The sequence below is a fragment of the Ursus arctos genome, unplaced genomic scaffold, assembly GCF_023065955.2.
Source record: "Ursus arctos isolate Adak ecotype North America unplaced genomic scaffold, UrsArc2.0 scaffold_8, whole genome shotgun sequence".
Taxonomy (NCBI): domain Eukaryota; kingdom Metazoa; phylum Chordata; class Mammalia; order Carnivora; family Ursidae; genus Ursus; species Ursus arctos.
The window spans coordinates 29,873,836-29,901,576 of record NW_026623100.1 but is presented as its reverse complement, the minus strand read 5'-3'; the positions used below and the strand labels follow the sequence as shown (position 1 = coordinate 29,901,576).

The 27,741-nt window shown below is 37.9% G+C and overlaps 1 long non-coding RNA gene and 1 pseudogene across 6 annotated transcripts in view; both read left to right on the top strand.

The window, feature by feature from the left end:
* LOC130543190 (uncharacterized) overlaps window positions 1-27,741 on the top strand; it is a 153,394-nt gene that overhangs the window by 79,275 nt on the left and 46,378 nt on the right. For 3 of the 6 annotated variants that reach the window (XR_008958343.1, XR_008958338.1, XR_008958339.1), the window contains one exon: window positions 20,819-20,935. The exons of the other annotated variants lie outside the window; for them this stretch is intronic. This is a non-coding gene — a long non-coding RNA (uncharacterized LOC130543190). The remainder of the gene's footprint in view (window positions 1-20,818; window positions 20,936-27,741) is intronic. 6 annotated transcript variants of the gene reach the window in all.
* LOC113245023 (nucleoplasmin-2-like) lies at window positions 26,482-27,072 on the top strand (annotated as a pseudogene).

Genomic DNA, 27,741 nt, shown 5'->3' with positions numbered 1-27,741 from the left:
CTTTTTTCCCTTTCCAACCCATTTGTAAGCTTTGAATCCACAATTGGCCTTTTTTAACCATTTATCGCATCTCCTGATTGGTTATTGATAATGCAAAATCACTTAAACATGAAAACCTTAAATATTCTTCAAAACTCAGTTGACATTGGTCTTCTAGGGTCACCCAGGCAACTTTCTTAGAGGCCGTAAAGTCTGTGTGGAGATATAACTGCTGCCTCTCTGGAGGACAGACCATACCATATGCTCAGAATTAGAGGTAAGGAGGGCATTACTCTTGGGATCACATACTGGACCCTGCCTGGCCAGCAAACCCTATTATCATATTACTATTTTTATACTTTTTAGAGGAAAATAGTTCTAATGTTATTTCTCCATTACAGAATAGATAAGATTAATACTTACTATGTGGAGCCAAAGATTAAATAATTCTCAGATTGACTGCCTAGAGGGTATGGGATTTCCTTTTGGAATGATGAAACAGTTTGGAACTGGATAGAGGTGATGGTTGCACAGCATTGTGAGTGTACATAAATGTCACTGAACTGTATACTTCAAAATGGTTAATTTTATGTTATGCACATTTTACTTCAATTAAAAAATTAATAGCTAATTCTCAGGGAACATAGCATTTCTCTCACAAGAGTCTAGGAATTCCAGTCAGTCATCACTGAAGTCATAAAATTCCTCAGGGATGTGGCCATCTGTCCCCCTTCCTCCAACCCGGTATCATTAGAAGCCAGCTGGATTTAACCTACTACTTAAAGTTTCCATTTTAGAAAACAACTTCTAGCAGCAAATTGTTGGCACAGAGGAATAGCCATAATGGAAGACAACAAAAATAACTCCTGACTAATTTCTGAATATATCCTTTATAAGGATATTTTACGATGTAACTTCATTAATTAAAATACTTCCTTGTTACATTTTAGAATATATGAGGTGGATTTTGGTTTCATGAAGTTTTAGTCATATTAAATTAACAAAGTATTTTAGATGCATTCACAAGCTATGCTATTCTCACTGCAAATGAATTCATTTACTCAGTCAACAAATATTTTTTGAGTATCTTTTACACGTCAGCCAGGTTATTAGGTGCTAGGGATACCAAGATGAATAAGGCATAGCCCCTACTCAAAAATTTGTGATCTAATAATCACATTAGTTATACAGATGATCATGTTTCAAATATAGAAATCTAGATCAGAAGATGAGGTGAGCTTCAAAGTATCAAGAGCCTGTTCATCAAGGTCACTGCTATATCCCCCTTACATAATAGGTCTGGCATATTAAAGAAACTCAACAGATATTTTTTGATACATGGATGAAGCTTTCCACAATTGTGTGCTATTTTCACTGTTTTATGTAGTTCTTATGTAGACCAGCATTGAATCAAACCAGAAATATGTCCAATTTATTGGCTTTAATTTAAAAAGGGTAATGAATGCATTCTTTCTTAACCCTCCTCAGTGTACAAATATCATTTTCATTTCAGTCCTCACATTGTCTGCTTTTAATTCATTTATTATTCACAGTAGCGGGCCAAGGACCACAGAAAACACCTATGGAAAAAGGCATCCATCCTTCTCTGCAGCCTCCTTACACCTCTCAGTTACCACTCTGTTGTTTTCACCAAAGATTCTGATTTCTACACGAACCTTTACTCTCTAAGATCCCAGACACTTGGACTTAGTGGCCTAGTTTGGGGCTGATTGCCTTGATTTGGTCCACTCAAGGCAACTTCTAGCATCTTAATTCTGCCCTGAATCTTGGCCACAAAGAAGTGGCAGTCTTGCAATGGTCCTGAAGAACCAGGCTAAGACTTCTACAATTATCCCTATTTGTTAGGAGGTGCATGTATTTTTTAAAAGGCTAGTATTATTGCTCAGGAATAATTAGCAACTAGGACCCAGCCTAACACAAGATGGGTTAATACCATATATTATAAAACAGCTACCAACTCACCTTTTCCTAGATTCCTGAAACAGGCCAAACCAACTGATTTAACCCTGATCATTATCTCACCTACCCAACCTACCCTTGGGCTGTGTTAGGAAGATACCACAAAGAGAATAGCAGGCTTGTAGTTCATCCTCTTTTGGGGAGAAGGGGAAGCCACCCCCTCCCACTCCAAGTCCAGTGGGCAAGGGAGGAACAAGAGAGCCCACTAGGAAGCCCAGCAATGTACCACTGAGGGCCTAGGTGGTGGCTATCTGTGCAGGAGGTGGAGCTGGGGTCAATCTGCCACTTTAGGCATTCCTGCAGTGGGCAAGTCTTGCCTCGGAAGAACTCAAGGAAGGCAGGGTCTGGGTGACTGTCACACATCTTCAGAACCACAGTGTTTTCCAGAAAGAAGCAATAATCTACCAAGAGAGAAGGAGATCTTTGTTCTGGTCACTTGCCTGTCCTGTCCAACACTGCAAAGTTCAGTTTTGGAAGGGGAAAGGAGAGACATTTCAGAACCAGGCTCTTTAATAATCAGGGCCCCAGGTCAGTTCTGCCCTGGAAGGAGGGGAAATGAAATTTCAATTGAGAATGAGATTCAAGTCTTTAAACAGACAGAATTTTAATAACCAAAATGAGTAGTTATGGAATCTGAGAGTTAGGAATTTAACTTTCCTAGAAGTTGTAGAAGTTGTTAGAGGCAGGATGGGGAGATTCCACAGAGCTCTGTAGAAAGCAAAGATTGGAGAAAAATTAATCTTTTATGTGTCTAAATCCTCTGAGTTGAGTCATAATCAAGCCCTTCTGGAACAGAGTTTTGTCAGTTGATATGGAATAGTGGCTATCAGCTTCAAATCTGCCTGGCATATTAAGCTCTCAAGCAGGACCACCGGCACAGTTGCAGCCTCGCAGGGGCTCCATGCTTATGGTTTCATGTTCTGTGGTCAACATCTTGACGTTCTCAATGCTTTCATACTCAAGTTTGTGTTTTGTAAATGAAGTCTGATGAGGCAGTGAAGCCTGGAGTCTTACTTCATGCATAGTCCTACCTCCCACCGCATTCCCAGGTGGATTCTCCACTATCCATCATCCTATTCCCTGATTTCCAGAGCTCCATCCAGCCTTCCCTTCACTGTCCCCACCCAATAATGGCTGCTGCAGGGCCCTGTGTGGCCCTGGGTGCAGGTATAGGAAGATTGGGGTCACATGGAAATGGACAGTGCTATCCCCATCCAGAGGTGAAAGTGCCACAGTGTGTTGGATAGGGAGCCTCTAGCTTACCCCTGATTCAGGAAGCCAGTGTATCTGGGAGTCTCTTGTCTGCTGTGGGTTTTTGCGAGCAGGCTGGTGGGAAGGGAGACCTCCTTATCCCTGACCAGGGAGCAGGGCATTAGTCTAATGGCTAGTGGTTGGATGGGGTGGGTGGGTGGAAAAACTCAGCAGTTAGTGGACCACATAGGGTTAGTCTGTATGTGTGTGTGTGTATATAAATGTGTATATTATAAATATATATATTTATATAAATTGAAACCAACCTTTTCCTCTGTGTGCTGAACTAGGCACAAAACATTCTACACTACACTACCTCCAGCTCCTACTATACCTATAACCAGTTACATTTCATACCCATCCTGTTGCAATTAAATGGTATATAGGCCCCCTGCAAGAGACTGTGGGGTGAGCATAGCATAGCGGTAAGTACACGAGAAAATGTTCTTAGATATATATGGTCTTAGGCAGGTCACTTGACTTCTCTGTCTGAATTTTCCCATCTGTGAAATTCTAACACAGGGCCAACAAACAAAACCTTTATGGACAATATAGATGTTTGCTAAGTGCTTTCACTTAGCAAATTCTCCCTCCTTTCAGCCACACAAAACCTTAGAGGGGAAGTTATTAATATTCCTGTTTTAGATGAAGAAATGAGGACTCAGAGATTAAATGACTTACCTATGAGTGATTTCCAGGCTTATGACAAGAGACAAGATTCCCAATTCTGTTTTCCTGTGTGTGTTCTACCTCCAACACAGCTGCTCCTTGTTTCAGGAATGAAATTCTTAAATTCTATAGAAAATATATGATGTATATTTGTATTATTTTTTATCATAAACCAAGATGTCACAGAGTAATGGTACTCAGTGACAAGAATCTTGCCATCTGATTTATGTAATTCTCCATAATTATTAAAGGATGACAAACCCTGAAATGTGGCTACATCCTCCTTAAATTATTGTATCAACAAAGCAGCATACAACAATTCAGAGATGTAGCATTTTTACAAAGTGCTCCCTTATCATTCCAACCAAGTATAGTCAAGCAAGCTTACTTTAAAAATAATAAGTATGTATATACTATCCTCAGTGGAAATATGGACAGAACTAGTTCTGAGTTTTTAAATGTTTAGGACAAATCATTAACATTCTGAATTCCAGTTCATTGATGCAAAATATGACTCAAAGCCAAAACAAAATGTCTGGGACGAAGCAGGAAGAAAAATTTCCCCCAGCTGAGGTTTATGTTACAACTAAGAGATTATCTCTTCCTCATTAAGCAAAACTGGTTGATAGCACCTTTTGATTGAATACTTAATCTAGCTGAGGTTTTACTGTTTTTACAGGAAACGGAATGAGAATTATCTGGTCCGTGACTTAAATCAGTGCATAGAAAACCCTTCTCTGAGGGAGATTCTCAAAGAAGGGGTAGGTTTTTGCTCTCAAGTTATTAGTTTTTAGGTAATGAATATGCAGACAAATTCTGTTTTCCCTATTGTGCATGTGTCTTGGGTTTCACTAATGGACATTAGTAATTTCTTGCACTATTTTTAAAATGTCAGTTACTTAAAATAAATTGAAAACATTTGTTAAAGCCAAGATGAAGATGTTGGGTTTTCAAACAACCTATTGGAATTTTCAGAGGTTTTGCTGTGAGATGTTGTTGGCAAGAACAATTTCATGAAATAGGAAAAAAAAAATTCAAACATTATGTTGGCATGGATACACATAGTTGGAAACTTGCTAAGATCGAATTTTGTTGTTTTTTATTTTAGTTACTTATCTCTTGAATATTTTCTCTTCCTGATTCATTTTCCCAATTGTAACAGAAACTGCCAGATGTCCATCTAAATACTGCCACGCCCACTTCTTCCACTATAAAAAAAGATACATGTCTGGGCAGCTATACAACATGTTCTTGTTCCTTCTGCTGTTAGATAAGGTCATGTGAGTAAGTTCACTTGAATGAAATTTGAGCAGTCTTGGTCTGTAAAAACCTCCCACAGATGCTTCTCTAGGATGGTAACCTGCCTCCAAGATGGTGTCCAGTGATTCTTGACTACTGGTATTTATGTCCCTGTGTAATCCCCTCCTTCACTGAATATTGCTGACCTAAATAACTAATAGGACATTGCAGAAATGATAGAATGTGATTTCCATGTCTAGGTCATAAAAGATATTGCAACTTTCATCTTGCCCCCCCCCATTTTTAAGTGATCTCTACACCCAATGTGGGGTTTCACCTTACTACCTGAGATCAAGAGCTGCAGCTCAACTGACTGAGCCAACTGGGCACTCTTCATCTTGCCCTTTTAGATCACTTTCTCTGAGTGAAGCTAGCTGTCATGTCATGAGGCTATTCAAACAAACCTATCGAGAGGTCTGTGTAGGAAGGAACTGAAGTCACCTGGCCACAACCATCATTAATTGAGCCATATTAGAAGCAAATACTTCATCCCTAGTTGAGCCTTCATATGACTGTAGCTACAACAGACATCTAACTGCAAACTCTGGCTCAAAGAAAGTGATCCAGAACTATTAGGCTAAGCCACTTCCAAATTCCTGATCCACAGAAACTATGGGATAATAAATATTAAACTGTAGTTTTAAGCTGCTAAGTTTGTTTTGCAGCAATAGATAACAGATGCATCCAGTCAGCTGAATGGCAATGCTCACAGTCTTGGAAACCACATGTTGAAGAGTTCAGAGCTGTAATCAGCTCAGGTTCCTGAATGATTATAATAGAGGAGAGCCTTCTTCTCTAGTTTTTCCACTCCTGACATCAATCTGGACTATATATAGAGAAATAAACTTATTTAGAGCCATTAAATTTTGAGTCTAAATTTTATAATAGTTCAGCATGTCCTAACTAATACATCAACTTTATATTCTACTTCTTTCTTTCTTTAAATCTTATGTATAAATGAGGATATTATTCTGCTGTGCAAGGATTACTATTGGAACAGTTCTTTAAACATTATCAAAAACATTTCATTTAAACATTATCAAAAATCATATGATTAAATATTGAAAGTACTTTTCCCATCTGCAGATCCTATTTTATTTGCCTAACCCTGGCATAGATGCAGTTAATACTATGATAACCCTGCCCAGATCCACTTTACTTGCTTAAAGCACCCGCTCCCAGTTCCTGTGATTGTGGCTGGTAATGGCTTACAGCTAGCCCTCTCCAGGGAATTGCTATCAACCAATGACAGCCAACTTAGGAAATTAGCCCCCTCCTTAGATAACCCACATCCAATGGCCAAATAAAATAATGGTATAAAACTCCATCCCTGTTGCCACAAAGAAAGACAGGTCTGTGGTGCTGTTTACATCCAGAACTCTCCCCTCTGTAGATTGGGCTAAGGCTAGACTTTATGTAATACCAGATCCTTACTTGGCAGCTCTTTTTGCTTCCCTATCACATTCCTCTCTCTCCCTTACAGATTTTTTTTCCAAAGAATGGTCTCACAATAAGCCACATGCACTCAAATCCCTATCTCAGATTCTGCTTTTAGGGAATCTAATCTAAGACTACTTACTTTCATGAAACTAGACAGGAGAGGTGAGATCTTCTCAGTTATTTATAAGACTGATATATTTGATTCATGAGTGAAAAAATGTATTCTCAGTCCAAAACTTTGAAAAGACTTAAAAAAAGAAAAACAATAGAGAAAAGTAAGAAAGCCAAAAGCTGATAATCTGACAATACCAACAAAATTGAAAAATCCTAAGATCAAGAAAAAATACAACATAAATCACCAATATCAGAATAATAGGGAGATTATCACTACAAATCCTACAGACATTAAAAATATAATAAGATAATATTATGAAAAATGTATACCAAAACTCTGACAACTTAGATAAAATGGGTAAATTTCTTGAAAAATACAATTTACCAAAGTCAACACGAATGAAACAGAAAATAGTTAGTCCTATACTTAATAAAGAAATTAAATATATTGTCAAAACCTCTCCAAAACAGAAAACTCTCAATCCAGATGGTTTCATTGTGAATTCTACCAAACAATCATGGGAGAAATAACACTAATCTTATAAAAACACTTTCTTACATAAAATAGAGAAGAGGGAAGACTTTCCCACTTGTTTATGAGACCATCATAATCCTAAGCCTAAAACCTCTCAAAGATATTACAAGAAAGTTATCTACCAATATCTCTCATGAACACAGACCTAAAAGATTCTTGAAAAATGTATTAATTGAATCCAGCATTATATAACAGGAATAATATACCATGACCAAGAAAGGTATGGCCCAAGAATGCAAGGTTTGTTTAACACTCAAAAATCAATCCATATAATCACATTAACAAAATAAAGGAGAAAAAAAACCCCTGAGATCATCTTCATTAATGCAGAAAAAGCATGGGTCAAAATTTATCACCCATTTATAAAAACACTCATAACAAACTAAAAATAGGAAGTAACTTTCTCAATTTCATAAAAACCAGCTATAAAAACCTATAGCTAATATTACACTTAACAAATCATACATTGGATGTTTTCCCCCCTAAAAATGGGAACAAGGAGTGAAAGACCATCTTCCCAACTTCTATTCAACATTGTAATAAAGGTGCTAGCTACTGCAATAAGGTAAGAAAAATAAAAAAATTAAAAAGATAAAGAAATAATAGGAATTGTATCTTTCATCTATTCTGTGTGTCCTAACCACCTAGTGCCCAGAGGCAATACATCCTCCCAGCCTGTTTTTCTTCAATAATACCTAATTCTTCAAAGTTATTTCTCTTTGCTTACCTCTTTTGTCATAAAAATATATACTTCTCCCACTGTTTCAGACCCCTAGTCAGAGTTGTCACAGAGGAAAACAGCTGAAAAATTATTTCACATGATAAGCTCACAATTAAATGTACTATCTCTCCAAAAGATATCTGCATTGAAAAAGTGTGTTTATAAATAATAATAACAAAGGTAACATAACAGAGAAACTATAAGATGTGAATATATTAAACATTAAACATACTTTTTCATATAATATGGCAGGCTAGGCTCCTGGTTTGTCCCTCTTTAAGAAAACAAAAAAATTTCTAGATTATATATTTTAAAATATTTAAAATATCAATGAACTATAGGAAAGTAAGGAATTCTCAGATCAGGGACAAACAGAGGAAGGAAACCCAGAGAAGTAAATGTAGCATTGTAGCCAGTTTTCTTTCTCAAGGCATTGACTAAATTGCATGAATTTGAACTTTGGTGATCATGGACTCACAGGACCCACAGAGCAAAAGACAAAGACCAGGGTTCTCCAAAGGTAGTAGTTTGATAGAAGCTCCTCCCTAGCTTAATAAAGCTTAGACATCAAGTTCTAAACATTCAGTATAAGCATGACCTAGAAATAAACTTACCCCTTTCCTGTCCTTGGGTTCTACAGAGAATCATCTTCACTCTTAGCATTGAGCAGAGAAGGAAAAAAATGTCACCAAGGATTTGGAATCACAAGATAGCCCTCACACAGGTTTGTAGCACAAATTCATAGCAACTGTGTGTTACCAAAACCTCAAGCTAAGAATTTAAAGTACAGTGTCCCAGATTTGTAGTGCCCCTATATGGTTGGTCAGCATCAAATGTAAATCCAATCTGGCACATCCTACCATAGTCTCAGATTTCAAAGAGTTCCAAGAAGTAAAACTTCAGGTAAAATGAACAGCTCACTGGAAAAATCTGACAAAATACACACACAAAAAAATACACAAGTACCATGAGTGATAAACAGTAGAAACAAATGTTGCCAGGAATATGCTCACATATATTTCAGACACAAACTATAAAATTAAAATGTTTACTATGCTTAAAGAAATAACAGATAAACTTCACAATGTGTTCCAGGAATAAAATATTTCCAAAACATATCCAGCAATGAGTAGAAAAGATAATATATTATGACCAAATGAAATTTATCTTAATAATTCAAGATTTGTTTAATACCAATAAGTCAGTTGATACAATTCACCACATTAACAGGTTAAAGGAGAAAATTTATATGATCATCTCAATGGTTGCAAAAAAAAGGGTGTTTGATAAAATTTGACATTCACTTATTATAAAAACTCCTAGCTAACTAGAAGAGTCTTTTTCAGCCTTATTTAAGAGTAAGTAAAACTCAAGAAAACATTACATTTATGGTTAGTTATTAAAATAATCTTCTCTGGGGTGCCTGGATGGCTCAGTCAGTTAAGCATCTGCCTTCGGCTCAGGTCATCATCCCAGAGTCCTATGATTGAGCCCCATGTTGGACTCCCAGCTCAGCAGGGAGCATGCTTCTCCTTCTCCCTCTCCACCCCCTGCTTATGCGCTTTTTCTCTCTCTCTCTCTCTCTCAAATAAACAAATAAAATATTTTAAAAAATAATTTTCTCTAAGATTGGGAATAAGAGAAGAATGTCCACTGTTTAACATCATACTGCATGTACTTGTCACTGAAGAAAAAAAAAAGAACAAAATATAAGAAGAATAAGGATTGGAAAGGGAGAGAATTCTATCATTGTTCTCAAATGATGTTGTAGGTAAAAAATTCAAAATGAGCCACCAATAAAATTTTCCAGCTTTACTGACATATAATCGACAACCAATACATTTTTAATGAATATGAATTTAGCAAAAGTTTCCAGATACCAACTCAATACACAAAAATTATATTTCTACATAGCACCACCATTTAATAAATGTTATCTCTGTGTATATACATACATATATACCACATACCTATTTTTAAAACCAGGAAATATCTAGGTATTAATCTAACACCAAAACTTTTAAGAAAAAACAGACTAGAAGATTTTATATTGTAAAGATATCTGTTGTTCCCAATTTGATCTATGGAATCAATGCAATCTCAATCAAATCTCCAATAGATTTTTTTTTAAGAGAGGGAGAGAGGGTGGGGGGAAAGGGCAGAGGGAGAGGGAGAGAGAGAATCTTAAGAAGGCTCCATGCCCAGCACAGAGCCTGATACGGCGCTTGATTTCACAACCCTGAGATCATGATCTGAGCCAAAATCAAGAGTCAGATGCTGAACTGAATAAGCCACCCAGGTGCCCCTCCAATAGATTTTTTAAATGTGGAACTTCAAAGTCATATTCTAAAAATTAATATGGAGATACAAAGAACCCAAAACAGCCAAGTCACTCTTAAGGAAGATGAATAAATTTAAGGGACTTGCCCTATGGATTTTAAGACATAAAGCATTAGTTCTTAAGATAGTATAGTATTGATGCTGGATAGAGAAATAGGTCAACTGGACAGAATTAAAGCTCAGAAGTAGACACTAGCATATATAGATAATAGATATGTGACAGAAGAGGTATCACAGATGGCAGGAAAGGATGGATTTTTCAATAAATGATATTTGATAAAAAAAAATACCCATATGGGAAAATATTAGATTGGCTCTTTATCCACACGATAATCAAAATAAATTTCTGGAAGAAATAAAGACCAAAAAGTCAGAGGCAAAGTTAAAGCCTTTGAAAGATAATATAGGAAAATATCTTCATTGCAACAAAATATGGAAGGATTTCTTAAACAAAAAACAAAAAATTAAACCGAGAGGGAAAGGTTGAAATATAAACTACACCAAAATTAGAACTGCTGGGGGTGCCTGGGTGGCTCAGTTGGTTAAGTGTACAACTTTTGATTTCAACTCAGGTCATGATCTCGGGGTTGTGGAATTGAGCCCTGTGTGGAGCTCTGCCCTGGGTGTGGGTTGCTTAGGATTCTCTCTCTCCCTCTCTCCCTCTCTCCTCTACCCCTCCCCCGACCTCTCTCCCTAAAAGAAAAAAAAAAAAAAAGAAAAGAAAAAACCATTAAGAACTTCTGATCATCAAAAAATATCATAAAGAGAATGCAAAGATAAGACACAAATTACAAGATATTTAAGATCTGTATCTAGAATATATAAGAGCTGCTACAAATCAGTAAGAAAATAACAAAATATTCAGAAGATAAATGAGCAAGAGCCTTGACCAAATATTTCACAGAAGGAGAAACTTAAATGCCCTATAAACTCATGAAAGCATGTTCAACCTAATCATTTATCAAGAATATGCAATGTGATACCATTTCATGCCCATCAGGCTGACAAAAATTTAAAAATAGACAATACCATATGTTGATGAGCATTTGTATTAATGGGAACTCAGCTGTGCTGGTGGGAGTATTAATGAGCACAAAAAACTTTGAAAAATAGTTTGGCACTACCTCATAAAGATGAATAGAAGCATACTTTACAACCCAGGAATTCCAGTTCTAGTTTATATACCCCAGTAACTCTTCCTCGTGTTCATCAGGATATATACAGGAGAACATTCATGGAAGCATTGTTAATAATAGCACTCATATTAAGTAAAGGTTCTCTAGAGAAACACAACCAACAAGGTGTGGAGGGAGAGAGAGAGAGAGAGAGAGAGAGAGAGAGAAGAAAGAGATTTAAGAAATTGGCTCAGGGGGCGCCTGGGTGGCACAGCGGTTAAGCGTCTGCCTTCGGCTCAGGGCGTGATCCCGGCGTTATGGGATCGAGCCCCACATCAGGCTCCTCCACTATGAGCCTGCTTCTTCCTCTCCCACTCCCCCTGCTTGTGTTCCCTCTCTCGCTGGCTGTCTCTATCTCTGTCGAATAAATAAATAAAATCTTTAAAAAAAAAAAAAAAAGAAAAAAAAAAAAAGAAATTGGCTCAGGCCATTGTGGAGGCGTGGCGAGTCCAAAATCTGTTGGGGGAGGCGGCCAGCAGGCTGGAGTCTCAGGAAGGAATCACAGTGCAAGTCCAAAGTCAGTCTGCTGGCGAACCAGAAAGAATAAATGTTGCAGATGAAGTGGGAAGACAATCTGCTGACAGAATTCCCTCTTGCTCAAGGGAGGTCAGCCTTTTGTTTTATTCAGGTTTTCAACTGACTGAATCAGATCTGGAGGGTACTCTGCTTCACTCAAAGTCCACCCATTTAAATTTAAATCTCATCTGAAAACACCCACACAGAAACATACAAATCTAGGCACCGTGGCTCAGCCAAGTTAAAATTAACCATTACAGCCCAAAATTAGAAAAAAAAAAAAAAATCTAAGTGTCCATCAGGGATAGACTGGATAAATAAATTGTTGTTTATACATATAATAAATATGAAATTACCATTGTGGTAAGCACAATTCTAGATTGCCCGCCCTTCCCCCCGTGATCTCTGTGCCTGCTGGTATGCCCTGTATAATCTCTGTCTAAATGCAGGTAGAACCTACGACTTGTTTCTAACAAATAGAATTGACAAAAGTCATGGGATGTTACTCTGTTTATTAGGTTATGTTATAGGCAAAGGTGATGGGATATTACCCCCCAATGGTTTTGTATGTGTGTGTGTCTCTCCATATATCTATGTATGTATATGTAGTTGTACACACACACACACACACACACACACACACACACACCTATGTCTATGTATATATATTTAAGCAGACTCTTCTCTCCTGCTGGTGTTGAAGAAGCAAGCTGCCATGAGTTTTAAAGCTTCAAGAAAATGAATTCTGCCAATAACCCCAATATGCTTGGAAGCAGATCCCTCCCCCAGTTAAGCCTCCAGAGGAGAATGCAGCCTGGTTGACATCTGGACAATAGCCTTGTGAGACCCTGAGCAGAGGAATTAAGTCACACCTGGACTGTTGACCCTGTGGAAACTGTGAAATAGTAAATGTGTGGTGTTTTAAGCCACTATATTTGTAGTAATTTGTTAACAACATATAAAACTATTGCAACTATACAGAAATAAAAATCAATAAACTAAGCTATATGTATCAATATAGATGAATCTTCTAAGGTTGAACAAGAGAAATAAGTCATAGAGAATACAGACAGTAGATTCCATTTGCATTATGTTTGAAAGCAGATAAACCCAACCAATATGTAATTGAGGGAGGCATACATAAAGAGGGAAATTATAGAGAAAAACAAAGGAAGAAAATCCTAAAAGATGGGACAGTAGGTTACTTCTGCAAGAGAGTGCAGGACCCACATGGAGCTCTAAGATATTAACAGCTTTCTATTTCATAACCAGAGCTCATAATATTAAAAATAATTTATAGAATGAACAAAGTACATTCCTATATTTATGGTTAGCCCCCCGGCCTCCAGCTCAATCCCTGCTCCTTATGGTGGAGTGATTTGAGGTGAGACAGACCTAAATTCAAATCTTAATTCTATCATTTCTTTTGCTATATGATCTTAATTTAGAGCTATAAAATCAATATCCAGGCTCCAGACTTTCCAGATGAAAGGGCTATAATAAAATAACAGTTGAAAAATCGTTACCTGTTATTGAAAAAAGAAATACAGAATTAACAATTTTGAGTTCTAACATAAACATAAATACTGTGGATATATTTTTAATTAAAAAATTATAGTTATCAACCAATATTGTAGAGAGACTGGTACTCTTAAGCTGGTGACATTGCAAATATATATACAGTCTGTCAGGGGAGTAGGTTTAGCCCTATTGGAAATGTGAAATGAAATATTGAAGTACTGCCATTCTTTGACTCAGGATTTCTACTTTGAGAAATTTAAGGTTTTTAAAGTAAATAATCTTAAAAAGTGAGAACCAAGCCAATGTGTACAATAGTGTTTAAGGCAGAAAGACTTAACTAAAATAGAACTTGAAACAATTCAATTTCTTTATTTTTTTAAATTACCAAAGTAGAGCACATTGACAATAAAAGTAATGTGATAAATATATGCCTTGCGGAATGCCTGGGTGGCTCTGTCAGTTGGGCTTCTGCCTTTGGCTCAGGTCATGGCCCCACAATCCTGGGATCAAGCCCCACATTGGGCTCCCTACTCAGCGTGGAGCTTGCTTCTCCCTCTCCCTCTGCTCCTCCCCTCTGCTTGTGCTCTCTCCTGTTCTCTCTCTCTCAAATAAATAAATACAATCTTTAAAAAATACATTATAAAAATATACATACCTTGTGTTGGTCTATGGATATATTAAACAACATCAAATGAACAACCAGAACTAAACATGCATTCACGTGCTGTCTATATGATTAAAAATACCTGCAGAAGCACTGAAAATATCAGAGATAGTTAAAACAATATAAATAATTATGTTAGGCTTATGGGAATGTTCAATGAAGTGATTATGGTTTTTAAAATAAATGGGTACATATTTAACCGGAGGCATATATTTAATGATGGAATTTCAGGAAGTGTTATGGACAGATGGTGAAACTATTTGTGCAGGATGTGGGGGTGGGTAGGGGAAAGGGGAACCTAAAATCTCACCACATGGGAAGTTTCTATAATCAGAGGGTTTTCTCTGGGTTGTTTAGGCTGTGGAGCCAAAGGGGAGAATCATACAGAAGATTTCTCAAAGGGGAAAAATACTGGAAGAATTATACTTAGACAAATGTGATTGTAAATTAATATCTCTTTAGGATATAAGCTGCTTTCTTTTAGTTTGTGTCTCTCTCTCTTTTTTTTTTTTTTCCTAAAGCAATTACAACTTAATGATTTACTTCAATATATGAGAGAGACTTCTGGGGTGAGCCTGAATCCTGTGGGCCTGGGTCTGACGAATTTCTTTCAACACTGAAAGAAGTCTGTAAAGTGTCACAATGAAAGAATATAGTCATTCACAGAATGGTATCCAGTTGCTTTGATGGCAGCAACTTTAAGGTTGTTTTGTTCTGAGTCTTAGTAATTTTAGTAAATTGAGTGTTTTAGCAAATTAAAACCAAAAAGAAAAAAAAAAAAGAAGAAGAAGCGCCATTCCCAGACACAGCCCAGCATAGAAGGTGGCCCAGGAGCAAGAAGGGAAGTTCTCCATGGCTATTACAGCTTTCAGGTTAGAGCACTGATTAGAAAGGAGGAAGAACCCTCCTTTATCTTTATTTATTTATTTTTAAGTAGGCTCCACACCCAACATGGAGCCCAACACCTGGCTTGATCTCAAGACTCTGAGATAAGATCTGAGCTGAAATCAAGAGTCGGATATAACCAACTGAACCACCCAGGTGCCCCAGAAGCCTCCTTAATCTTAATCAATAAAGGGTAGGTGTTCTGCCTAGAGAGAAAGTGAATGCAGATGAAAGTGTTAAGCATCCAAGAGCACTATTAACTTCAACAGATCACTTCTCTGTCTCTGTTTCTCCAGTTATAGAATAAAACGAAAAATAACTTCTTTTCTCTCCACCATCTCTCTGTAGCCCTGCCATTCATCCAGCTGGAGCATATTATGACCATAGATTAGAAAAATCAATGATTTTTTTCAGAACATGATACACAGTTCTCCCTGCCATCAAGTGGCTTATTACACTTCAATCGAGACTACCTCTGTTTTTTGCATTGTTACCTGATTTCTACCCACGTATTTTTTTAGAGAGAGGTTTTTAAATCACAAAGAGTGATGAGCAGTGAGTGAATTTTTAACTGAATCTTCCATGATATTAAAATTGTAAGAAATATAAAAAGATCACATAGACAGTTTTTACCTTGAAGCAGCTCGTGACTTAAAGAAAAAAAAAAAAGCTTTTAGTATCACAAGGGCTAAGATGTAATCTCCCTAATAAGATCAGTTGATAACAAGTTGCTCAACTGTGTACATGACCTTTCAAACAGAACTCCCTCTTAATGCCGTGAGCTGTCATGCAAGTATTCCTAACTTGGGATTATATTTCATATACATTATTTGAGAAGTCTACGTAATACCAACAAAATAATTTTCTAAAACTCCAATTCTCTTGTTTCCAGGTGTATCTTGATATATTAAGGAAAAAAACAGCTGCACGATCAGCAGGTTGCTTTAAAATCTAAAGTTTAGATAATGTCATCAACTATTCAAAGAAATTAGTAAGTCTTTCCAGCAGCTGTTCTTCTATTTCCCCTGGCAGCATCGGGTGGCAAGGACAAGTAAACAAATCCACTTAGCGTTAGGTGTGACTCTGAAAGAACACTGACGACCTTACTAAAGTAGTTGGGTCTGATGTTCTGAGGAATGATCAAATAGGGGAGCCATGTAACAGGCTGCACATACCTTCTCCCATCAAGCTTCATTTAGTATACAGCTTGAAATTTTGTTGGGATAACAGCTTGCAGGAAGGGAGAACAGCTTAGGAGAAAAAGTAGGGGAGTTGAACAGCTCAAGATGCAAATTCTAGGCTCTCTCAATGTCAAACCCCGTGAGGACTCATCTGTAACATGAAAGCTAGAAACAATACCAATTCCATAGGGTTATTTGGAGATTAAAAGAATGTAAGCAACCTATTTGGCATAAAAATAAAAGCTCAAGAAATGTTAGTTCCCTTGCCCCATTCACTTGGGTCACCCTGGCCTTTCTTATTAAATTTTCAGTTTATTTTCAATTATAGCATTCTTAGATTCTTTTGAGTCCAGTTAATGAGATACAATTGATAACATTGTGTTCTGTGCTGTTAACGCAAGGACTGAGTATAGTTTCCCTGGTGTTGCTTAGTAATTATCCAGACATTCCACAGGGTCATGGTCCGTGGCATAGTGCAGAGCTTACAATAAACAATAGATCAACATTTTTATGTCATCTTGTACGGGTCTTTTTTGTTAGCTACCACTGCTCTGGAATTTTGTGTTGATAATCTAAAGATAATATCATTAGAATTTTGTAGATAAAAGCCTCATCACAATAAGGCTGCGTAAAGTAAATTAAGCAAAACCAGACTTTTAGTGCAAACTACGTCATTAGTGAGAACATTTGAGTCAGACAGGTCACCATAGACTCTGATGTGACCAGACCATAATGGTCCTTTGGACCTATTCCATAATGGAGTAGGAAGGCCAGACCTGTTTAACAAAACACTTGATCCTCCCTATAACACTCAGTGGGCATCACCTATGTTACAAGTCACTTTGAGGACCGCTAAAATGACAAACTGGAATACAGACACTGAAATAAAAACTTTTCTCCCTGTTTCCCTCCCTTCCCTCCTTATTTCTTATTCCTCTTCCCTTTTTTTATTTCTTTTCATTTTATCTTTTTACAGGCTACTGACAAAAACACATTACACATATGTTGCATGCATGTTACACGCATGTTACAAGATGAACTATTAGGGATTGAGGAGACTAATATCACCACATGTGCAATCAAGACATTTCCTCTAGGTTTAGCCAAGAGTTAGAGATCACGATGGAGACAAACTCAAGCACACATTATCACAATCTCTAAAAATGCCTGAAATGTGTTGAAAAATTTGTCTACAGTTATTCTATATTATTCAGCTTGATTTCTTATGTTAAAACTAATAATTTTTTTATTAACCACCAGATGTGTGATCCAGTTCTAATAATATCATTTATTCATCTTTCTGTTTGTCTAAACTTTCCTCTGTATACAGGCATAGAGAGATGTCTGAAATAATATTCACCTAGGGTTAGTAATGATTTTCTACTTATCTAGCTTCTGGTTAAAAGTGAGAAATAGGGAATGAAAAGTTATACTGTTAAGCCCTTAAATATTAAGAAAAAAAAGTGTAAATATTATAATTACCCAGGTGAGCCAACAAAATTTATTTTTTTATGATAATTTTTTGTTATGTTATGTTAGTTGCCATACAGTATATCCTTAGTTTTTGATGTAATGTTCCATGATTCATTATTGGCATATAACACCCAGTGCACCATGCAATATGTGCCCTCCTTAATACCCATCACTGGCCTATCCCAGTCCCCCCCACCCCCCGCCCTGAAGTCCTTGGTTTGTTTCCCAGAGTCCATAGTCTCTCATGGTTCATTCCCCCTTCTGTTTAGCCCCCCTTCATTCTTCCCTTCCTTCTCCTACCAATCTTCCTGCTATTTCTTATGTTCCATGAATGAGTGAAACCATATGATAAATCTTTCTCTGCTTTACTTATTTCACTTAGCATAATCTCCTCCAGTCCCATCCATGTCGCTGCAAATGTTGGGTAATAGTTCTTTCTGATGAGCCAACAAAATTTAAGGTGCAATGTATCAAAGCCAAAAATCACTCAAAGCAGGCAAACAAAATAAATAAACATTAAGTATAGTGAAATATAAAAACCCTTGATTCTCTAACGGTCATTTCCTGCCCAACTGAAGAATTAAATAGAATGTTTAGTTATAACTTGGTTATCAGAGATTCTGGGGAGAAAACCAACCTGTGGGGGTGGTGGGGAGAAAGAAAGGGTCCTAGGGGACAGAGACTGCCTCTCTAGTCCTTGATGGCACTACAAAAGGTGTCCCTATCAGTGCTTTGTCTCAGTGATTTTGAAGGATCAACTTACAGTCTTGACCTTTGGCCAGAAAATACCAATTTTCTTCCCTGTGGACAGACAGTATCCAGAAATCTCTGATTTCCTAGACTGAGGTCTTGAACTTATAGAAATTGTGGTTCAAAGAAAAGCATCACCTGCTGAAAGAGTCACTCCAAAGAGCTACCAGTCACCAAATAGGAAGTACTGTTTGTTACACATTTATATTACCTCTGCAAACAGAGAATAACCCTATCTTCCCATACAGAATATACTCCGTGGCTTAAAAACAAACTAGATGATACATGACAGCAGGTAAATTCACTTAGATAGCAAATTCACTAACTTAAGGTATCTATTTACAAATTGGTTGTGAAGCCCAATCATTTATTAAAGAAAGATTTATGCCTTGATTCCTTGAAGTGGTCATACAGTGAACTGGAGATGCATGTGAATCAAATGAAAACACCAATGACTTCAATCTAGGCAGGCCTATCGTTCTTTTAAACACAAGCGAAATTTAGAGTGTTGGTGGGAATGGGGAGAAATTCAAACTTTCATACATTTCTAATGGAAATATGAATTGTTAAAATCACTTTGGACATCTGTTTGGCAGTATCTCCTAAAGTTAAACATACACAGACCCTATGACCCAGCCATTCTATTCCTAGGTATATACTTAATAGAAATGAATATATATGTGCAGCAAAAGACAGACATGAAAATGTTTGTAGCAGCACTTTTTTGTAATACCCTCAAAATGTAAACGACCCAAATGCCAATGAACAGTAGAATGGATACATTATAGTATTGTATGATGGAAGACTGTGTAGAAATGAGAATGAACAAGCTACATCTGTATACAACAATGTGAATGAATCTCACAAACATAATGTTGATCAGCCAGACATAATGTAGGCCATTTGATAAATTATAAAAACAGGCAGAATGAAACTATGATGTTAGAAGTCAGGAGAGTGGTTAACCTCAGGGTTAAAATTAGGAAAGGAGCATGAGGGGGTTCCCAGAGGCTGGTGCTGCTTTATTTCTTGCTCTGGGGGCTGGTTAGATACATAAGTTCAGTTCGTGAAAATTCACTGAGCTGCACACTTATAATGTATGTCCCTTTCTATCTGTTATACTTCAATAAGTTAAAAAATTAAAACGTATAAACGTTTATTCTTTATGACAGGTTTAAATTGCTTTCACTTATTACTGTGCTTATGGCAATGACCATGATAAGTATTTGATGTTCAAGGCAACATCTGATTTTTTTTTTAAGATTTTATTTCTTTGACAGAGAGAGACTCACTGAGAGAGGGAACAGAAGCAGGGGGAGTGGGAGAGGGAGAAGCAAGCTCCCCACTGAGCAGGGACTCTATCCCAGGACCCTGGGATCATGACCTGAGCCGAAGGCAGATGCTTAATGACTGAACCACCCAGGCGCCCCACAACATCTGATACAGATTAAAAATTCAAATACATATATGCTTGAAAAATAACCATTTATTTTAAAAGTCACATGATAAAACAAATAGACAAAACTAAATTGCTTTCTCGTTTGTCATAAGCATTCTCGCCTTTCTCATTTCTCACTTCTGGATTGAGCTGATCTCAAGTGAATTTATGTGTGTGGGGAAGGAGGTGGTGGTAATCTCAAGAACAATCAAGTGTCAATAGTAGCCATAATAATAATAATATCAATAATAACAATAGAACCTGAGTAATAGAAACACCATTTACTGAACATTTTGTCGTAAGATCATAGATACACCAAGTATTACAAATGAAACAATGTGGGTAATACAATCATCTCTGTGAGTTGGGCTGAAAAGTGGTTTTCATCTGAAATACTAAGGTTCACAGAGCTTTCAAACTCAAAGGCCAGGCAGGGAATGCAAATGAATAAGGTAGGTCTGAGGAAATACAATGGGGCCTGGTGGTGGGGTCTGGAAAAATTATAGAGCCCCTAATCCCTAATTGAGAACCAGAGTAGGTTCAGACCAGACACATCAGGAACTAGGTAGAAGTTCCAACTATTAGGCCCCACCCCAGAACTACTGAGTCAGAAACTCTGGGGATGGAGCCCAGTAACTTGAGTTTTCACAAGCTTGAGTCTGAGCCACATTCATGTATGAGAACCACTGATCTAGATGTATTCTCTCTCTCTCTTTTTTTTAAACATGTGGGTTTAAAAAAAAAAAATCTTCTGGCCAGATTTGGCCAGAGGCTACCAATTTATAGCTCCTAGTTAGAATCAAATGAATTTGTGTGACTATGTCTGTATTTCCTTTTTCAAAGATAAAGAAAGATAGTATATTGAACCTAAGTTTTATCTTCCCCAGGATTCAGACCTATCTGGGCATGCCTGGAGTCCAGTTGGGTTAGGCCTTCTGGAATTCTACTTATAAGACAAGTCAAGTTGCCTCCAGGAACTAATCCCAGTGGAAGAAAGAACCAAGGTACAGAGGTTGCATGAAGGGCAACAGATGGGGTTGAACATGTCTGAGTACATCATGGCATCTGTCACTCAGATTGTTTGCAGTCCAGCCTGATGGACTTATTCATTCTTTCAACAAATAGCCGTTGAGCATCTACCTAATCTGTCCCTGAGCCCTGTGACTCCATGGTGGCTGTAATAAAAGATCTAGTAAAGGCTAAAGGAGCTGTTTTTTGCTCATCCTCTTAGGACATGAGGAGTGCAACTTGTCCATGGCATGAATACTGGTGTGGGGGGCATTAGTGTTGGCACCTTTGGCATCCTCTGATGCGCTGGAAGTTAGACTTTGGGCCTTGGAGGCCTCCTTGTACCGTCAGCAGCTGCCAGCAATGGAGGCAGTACCCGTGGTGGGCAGTGATGACACGGGTTGAAGGACTGGCAGCAGCTAGATGCTTGTATTAGGGAAGGAGAGTTGTGAACACCATTTGGCAGCTGAGAGAACTGTTCTTGGAGCGTACATACAACGTCCCTGGGCATCCTGATCTAGTGGATATAGAGGATGAATCCCCCCCACCCCACCCCTGGAGAGGTAGGGAAATGGGATTTTGTAGTTATGGCCGTTGCTATGTGTAACATAAGTTGCACATAGGAAAACATTGAGTCCTTAAGGGAATCTATGACTTTTTGTTTTTCTGTCTTGGCAACATTTAAAGAAACTACATGTTGCTTCTTGTGATAAAGTTAAGGTAATGTGTCTGCAGTGAACACTGTAGACACAAATATCAGATTTCGAACATTTGGTTTCCTTTTTAAAAATAAAAAGCAGGAAGATTATTATAGGCTTTGGGACGTGAGGTTTAAAAAATCACATCACACATTCCTAATTTTTTCCCCCTCTCTCAAAACATCCCTATAAAATGAAACAACATTGCTGATGAGCTGTTCTTTGGCACCAGTGGACAGCTTATTGCAAAGGAAAAAGGATCTTGGAAACAGCCACTCCTTTCCTGCCAGAATTTTGAGAGATTGATGCCCTTTTCTTTCATTTCTGCAATGACTATAGGTTGCAGACTTTCAGTTACGTTCTGAAATCCCAAACTGAAGTCTATTAAAAACATATTTGTTATTCTATACACACACACCCACACACGCACACCCCACAAATGTTTGGGAGTTTGGAGACCACAAGTGTCTGTAAGACCTAAGGAATTTCCCCTGAGTAACCAGAATTTTCCAAGAAAAGTCACGCAGTGGCTGCACTGCATTTAACTTGGTGATTTATGATATACCTAATGAGCAAGGCGTGTGGTATGTCGGTATTCCAACTAGATAGCAATACCCTGCAGATTTTTAATTTTCTAGTAGAGCCATAGTATTTTTTCTTGATTGCTATTTATTTGAAACCAACTTGTTAAGCCCAAGCAAACTAAAAGAGTCACTTTATTCTTGATACTTCAGTTCTAGTCAACCCAGAGTATCCACAGTAGAATGTTAGGGTGTGGGGGCAGAGATAAGGAGATGTGATCCCTGACCAGGCATGTCGTCCCGGATGAGTCAGTTCTCACAATGGGCCTCAGTTTAACTATTGGTCAGATTGGAGGCAGGCAAATTGGACAGAGTTCTGTGATTAGCACCGAGTTCTGTGGGTAGAGTGCCACATTCCTTAACCTCTAGATTGAGAGAACTCTCCCTGCAGAATTCTAATGATGGATCAACTATTTGAAAGACATTTTGCCTTGAGAAGACTCTCAGAGGCTATTGATGTTATAGATGTCTTCTTTATAGAGAGCTGGGGTAATTTTCTGTGTGCCTTTGGGTATAAGCGACTGGTATTGTTGCCAATCAAAGGTTTGTTTCTACATTAACTTTACAGAATTTAGTTTCCTGGAATACAAATTGCTAACAGGAATATGAAACATTTATTCAATTCTGTTTTCATAATGTTTCTTTCCTTTATCCTCCTCCTTCCGACTCATATGGCCTCTTCCCTTCCCTTTTTACGTGAGTTTATACATGGGTTATCAGATTAATCCCAAATACAGCCCTTCTCACCCTACTTTCCTGCTCAAAAACCTGAATAGCTCTCTGTTTGCGACAATATAAAATATGAACTCCTCATGACATACAAAGCCCTTTGCGTACCATCTGACTCAACCTAGCTTCCCATCCTTGTGGCCCATTACTCCCTTTACTGCAGACTTTGAAGCTTCCTGCTCTTTATTTCCATGGCCACAGGTGCTCTGGTCCTACCCTTTTGCCCCGCTGGTTCTTGCTTCCTGTTTCCACCTGTTCCAATTCTACCTACACTTAACATTTATGGCCAAGATTCTGCTCCCAGCTTTTCTTGGTCTCTCTCAACTGCAGGCAACTGCTTTTTTTTTTTTTTCTGAACTCCTGTGACAACTTATCTGCGTCTCTTTCATAACAGTTATCACTTTGTACTCTATATTATAGATATGTATGTTCATATCTTATCTTCCTCACCAGATAATCAGTTTCATGAAGTCAGAGAATATCTGTTCCATTATTTATACCCCTCAAGGTACCTGGCACATAGTAGTTTTTCCACAAAGGTTTGTTCAATGAATAAATAAAATCAGAGGTATCATAGAAATTTGAACTTATCCAAACTCCTTCAGCCCAATTAGAACCACTCATGGGGTTTTTAAATAGTGAAACTTCTTCACTTATTTATTATCTCTCTATCTATCTCTATCTCTATGTCGTAATTTCTCAGCTTATCTGGTTTCAAGTGAGAAAAATTAAGAAAAAAAGGAAAATGAGAAAACTACAATAACTACAATAACTTAAACTACAAGTGTAGCAAGTAACTAACATCCAGTTCCCTTGCTTCAAGCATTGTGCTATAGTCAGCTTTCAGAGGTGGTTTAGGTGGTTTAGGTCCACATGAATTTGTGTACTGTGATGTTCAAATGTTTGATAAAGCTGACGCAACTCTATGAGAAAGATCAACACTAACTGCAGATGGTACATACCAGCTTTAGTTCAGTGAGGTGAAAAATTCACTTGAAACACTGCTACATGTGGGCCATTGGGAAAAGTCATGGTCTTGGATTTTTTGGGGGAGGGGGCAAAGAGTAGCCACTCAATGGAAAATCTGACCCTAAGTGGGGGCAGTCAGATGACTGGTCACAAGACAATGCTCATAATATATACATCTATATACTAAAGTGGTTGTGTGTTTATATAAATATACGTGTCTATAAAATATATAATGTAACATTATATATTAAGCAATCACATAATTAAATATAATGTATATTACATATAAATATATATACACAAACACACACCACTATATTTGTTTCTATACTTTGGGTGATGTTTGCCAATTTTTAGACAAATTCTGTATCTTGAAATTAATCTTAAGACTTCCACATCGCCTACTTGAAATGTATCTATTTGAATGTCAAAATAATTACAAATATCAACAAATCTTAAAAAGTTAAAGGAAAGAAAAGCAATAATTGGAAATGTCCATCCATTGATGAATGTTAAAATATGGTATACTTATACAAAGGAATACTACTCAGTCATAAAAAAAGACTGATACATGCTACAACATGAATGAACCTTGAAAACTTTGTTTAGTGAAAGAAGCCAGACACCAAAGCCACCTATTGTACATTTCCATTTGTATGAAATTTCCAGAACAAGCAAATCCACGGAGGCAGAAGGTAGGTTATTGGCTGCCAGCGACTGGAGGAAGGGGAAATAAGAGTGACTGCTGATGGATAGAGGGTTTCTTTTGGAGGTGATGAAAATGTTTGGGAGTAGAGAGTGGTAATGGTTACCCAACTTTATGAATATAATAAAAGCCACTAAACTGTACATTTAAAAAAGGGATGAATATTATGGTATGTAAATTATATCCCAATTTTTAAAAATACCAATTGAAGATTGCGTAAGAAAGAGGTTTTCCAGAGGTCTGTGTAGCCAGCACTGAAGAGTATAGAGATGGTAGTCATTGAGAGGTACAGTCTTCAACACATGTGCTCTCAGTGGTCACTGGGTTTTATGGTAACTGAGCAAGAGATCTGCTAAATGCTTCTTCCCTCCTTGTCTGGGCTGAATATGAAAGCACCCAGCTGCTACCTTGCAGTGAAATAAAACCTTTTATTTGTATATTGGCTTGTAATTGTTCAAGCACACTTACCCTCATTAAATCATTTAATTCTCATGTTTTATTTTTAAACATATTTACACCTATTTATAATTGTTCATCCATCATGAAAACAAGAACATTCCTTCTCTTCTAAATGCTATGGATTCTCTGCCAACTCTGTTTGCTTCACCTTCCTCTTTCTAATATATTTACCCATATGTGTCCAATTCTTCTTTTTACATATCCATAGTTCCTCATGTTTCTGCTTTCTGAGTCTTTATTTTCAAGATGGTGATTTGTTCTTCATCTTTCTCCTTCCTCTAAATAAGACCCATATGGTTTTTCTCTAAAACTATAATTTACCCCTTCCTTTCCCCTAATCTTGGCTAAGTGACTCCAAAAATATTTAGTTATAGCCCATGTAATGGGAGTTGCTGCCCCTATTCAGAACATTTTTATTATAGAACCACTATTTGTTAAAACATTTTGTAAGTTATTTCTGTTTTATATTATACTTAATATAAACTGTATTTATTATATTTATTCTTTTATTTCCTGTAGGCCCTGAAAGATTATTTTAATACTCAGACTTTCTTATTTATTCTTTTATAAATGTACATGTCCTTTAAGAAGTCTTTGATACTTTTACCACACTTTTTAGGTCCTCAACTCCTACATTCCACTGATGATCCTTCATCATATCTTCTGGGAAGACATTCCACTTCTATATTTACAAATCACCTTTCTCTAGCAGGATTTGCTATTTCCTCTCAGTTGGGTAGAATTTGAAGCTCGGTCTCCAATTGTCGCATTGTCTTCCCTTTCAAAGTGTGAGCCCATTCTATACATCTTCAGTGCTATTGCATTCCTCCTTAGGTCCCACTTTTATTTTGTTAGCATCCATACCTGTTTATCTTGCTTATTTTTTGTATATTTTAAATGCTCTTTTGTGTGTGTGTGTGTGTGTGTGTGTGCTAAATGATGCCATTGTAGCTGCAAATTGCATAACAACAGCTTCTTTTCATATCTCCTCCCTCAGTTTCCTGAATTTGGCCCACACTTTCTTGTGACGTGATCTATACACCATAAAGACAAAAACGTGAAGCCTTAATTAGCTCCTTTCTTTCATCATTTTTACCTGGAGAGTGGGGATTCCGTTCATAGGCCCCTGTAACATCCTCACCTATTTCCGCAGTTTACCTGGCACTTCTCTGTGCTTCGTAGTCTTAAGGAAAAAATCATCACTGTCCATGAACAAGACTCTTCTTTAAACAGGGCAAGTGGTCTTCCTATGACCTTCCTTTGGTATCTTAACCCTTTTCTCTCTAGTCCCTTTTCTTTCACTTACCTATACCATTTGATTACATGTCTAAATTCGTCATTAGACAGCAAGATTGTTTGAAGACAAAAGCTAGACTGTATTCATTTTTGCTATCTCCCACATCCTAATGCAGCAGCAGTAACGGCACAGCTAAAAATGTTGTAGCAGCCATGCTCTGGGGCTGTGAGCTAAATGAGAAGTGAACTTGGACCTTCAAACCCCAGAGAGAGGGGAAGCAGAACTGTGAGCTGTTGCTTAATATGATTTGCTTGGGGGAGAAAGCCAAAGAGGAAATGAACGTCATGGGGATTCTGCCCCCTGAAAGCTCGGAGGACAAGAAGATGAAGCCCATTACCATGGCCCCACTTCAGGTCTCTGTCCTACCCATGGTCATCATAATGGGATGTGAGCTTTCTCCTCTGGACCTGTGTTCCTGAGTGGCCAGGAATGTTAGAACATTTCAGGTCTGTCTTAGGAAGAGGAGGAGAAGGAGGAGAAAGAAGATGTGTTCCTGGAGGAGGAGACCCCTGTCCAGCAAGTCAAGAGGCTGGTGCCCCAGAAGCAGACAAGCATTGCTAAGAAAAAAAAGAAGTGGAGAAAGCAGAGAAGCAGTGAGATTCAGTCATGAAGACAACAGCCCTGCGAGAAAGGTCAAACCCACACTCAGACCTAGAAAGCCAGGATCCGAGAAATGAGGAGCCCGGAAGCCCTGCAGCCACAGTGATGGAGACAGGGTCTGTGAATGGACCTTCCTCAAGGGTGTGCTGCAGACCCAAGATGTCCCCCCACCTGGGCTGTGCTCCGTCTGGGTCTGACTGTGATGGAGGTGTTGGGGGGACAATACAAGGACCCCTCACCCTCAACTATCCACTTTTAGCAGGACCTGGAGAGAAGAGTCCTGGCCTCAGGGCCACAGTAAAAGTTCACTTTGTCAGGAAAAAAATAAAAGTTTTACAAAGTATCCCTCCCTTAGTACAATATATTAAACATTGTAAGGTCCTAGCAAAACATTTGTTTAATAGGATTTTTTTAAAAAAAATACTTTGTTTCTCTTAAGTTCATTAAGTTGCTACTTCTCTCTTCTTGCCATGCACCTGGAACATTTGTTTTACTTTCTTCTCTTCCGCTGATTTTTCTCACAGTATTTCTGCAAAACTGCATTACTGTGGATACCAGATTGCCTTTTAGGGGAAGAAAAATGTCTTGGGGGGCGCCCGGGTGGCTCAGTCGTTAAGCGTCTGCCTTCGGCTCAGGGCGTGATCCCAGGGTGCTGGGATCGAGCCCCACATTGGACTCCCTGCTCTGCTGGGATCCTGCTTCTTCCTCTCCCACTCCCCCTGCTTGTGTTCCCTCTCTCGCTGGCTGTCTCTCTCTTTGTCAA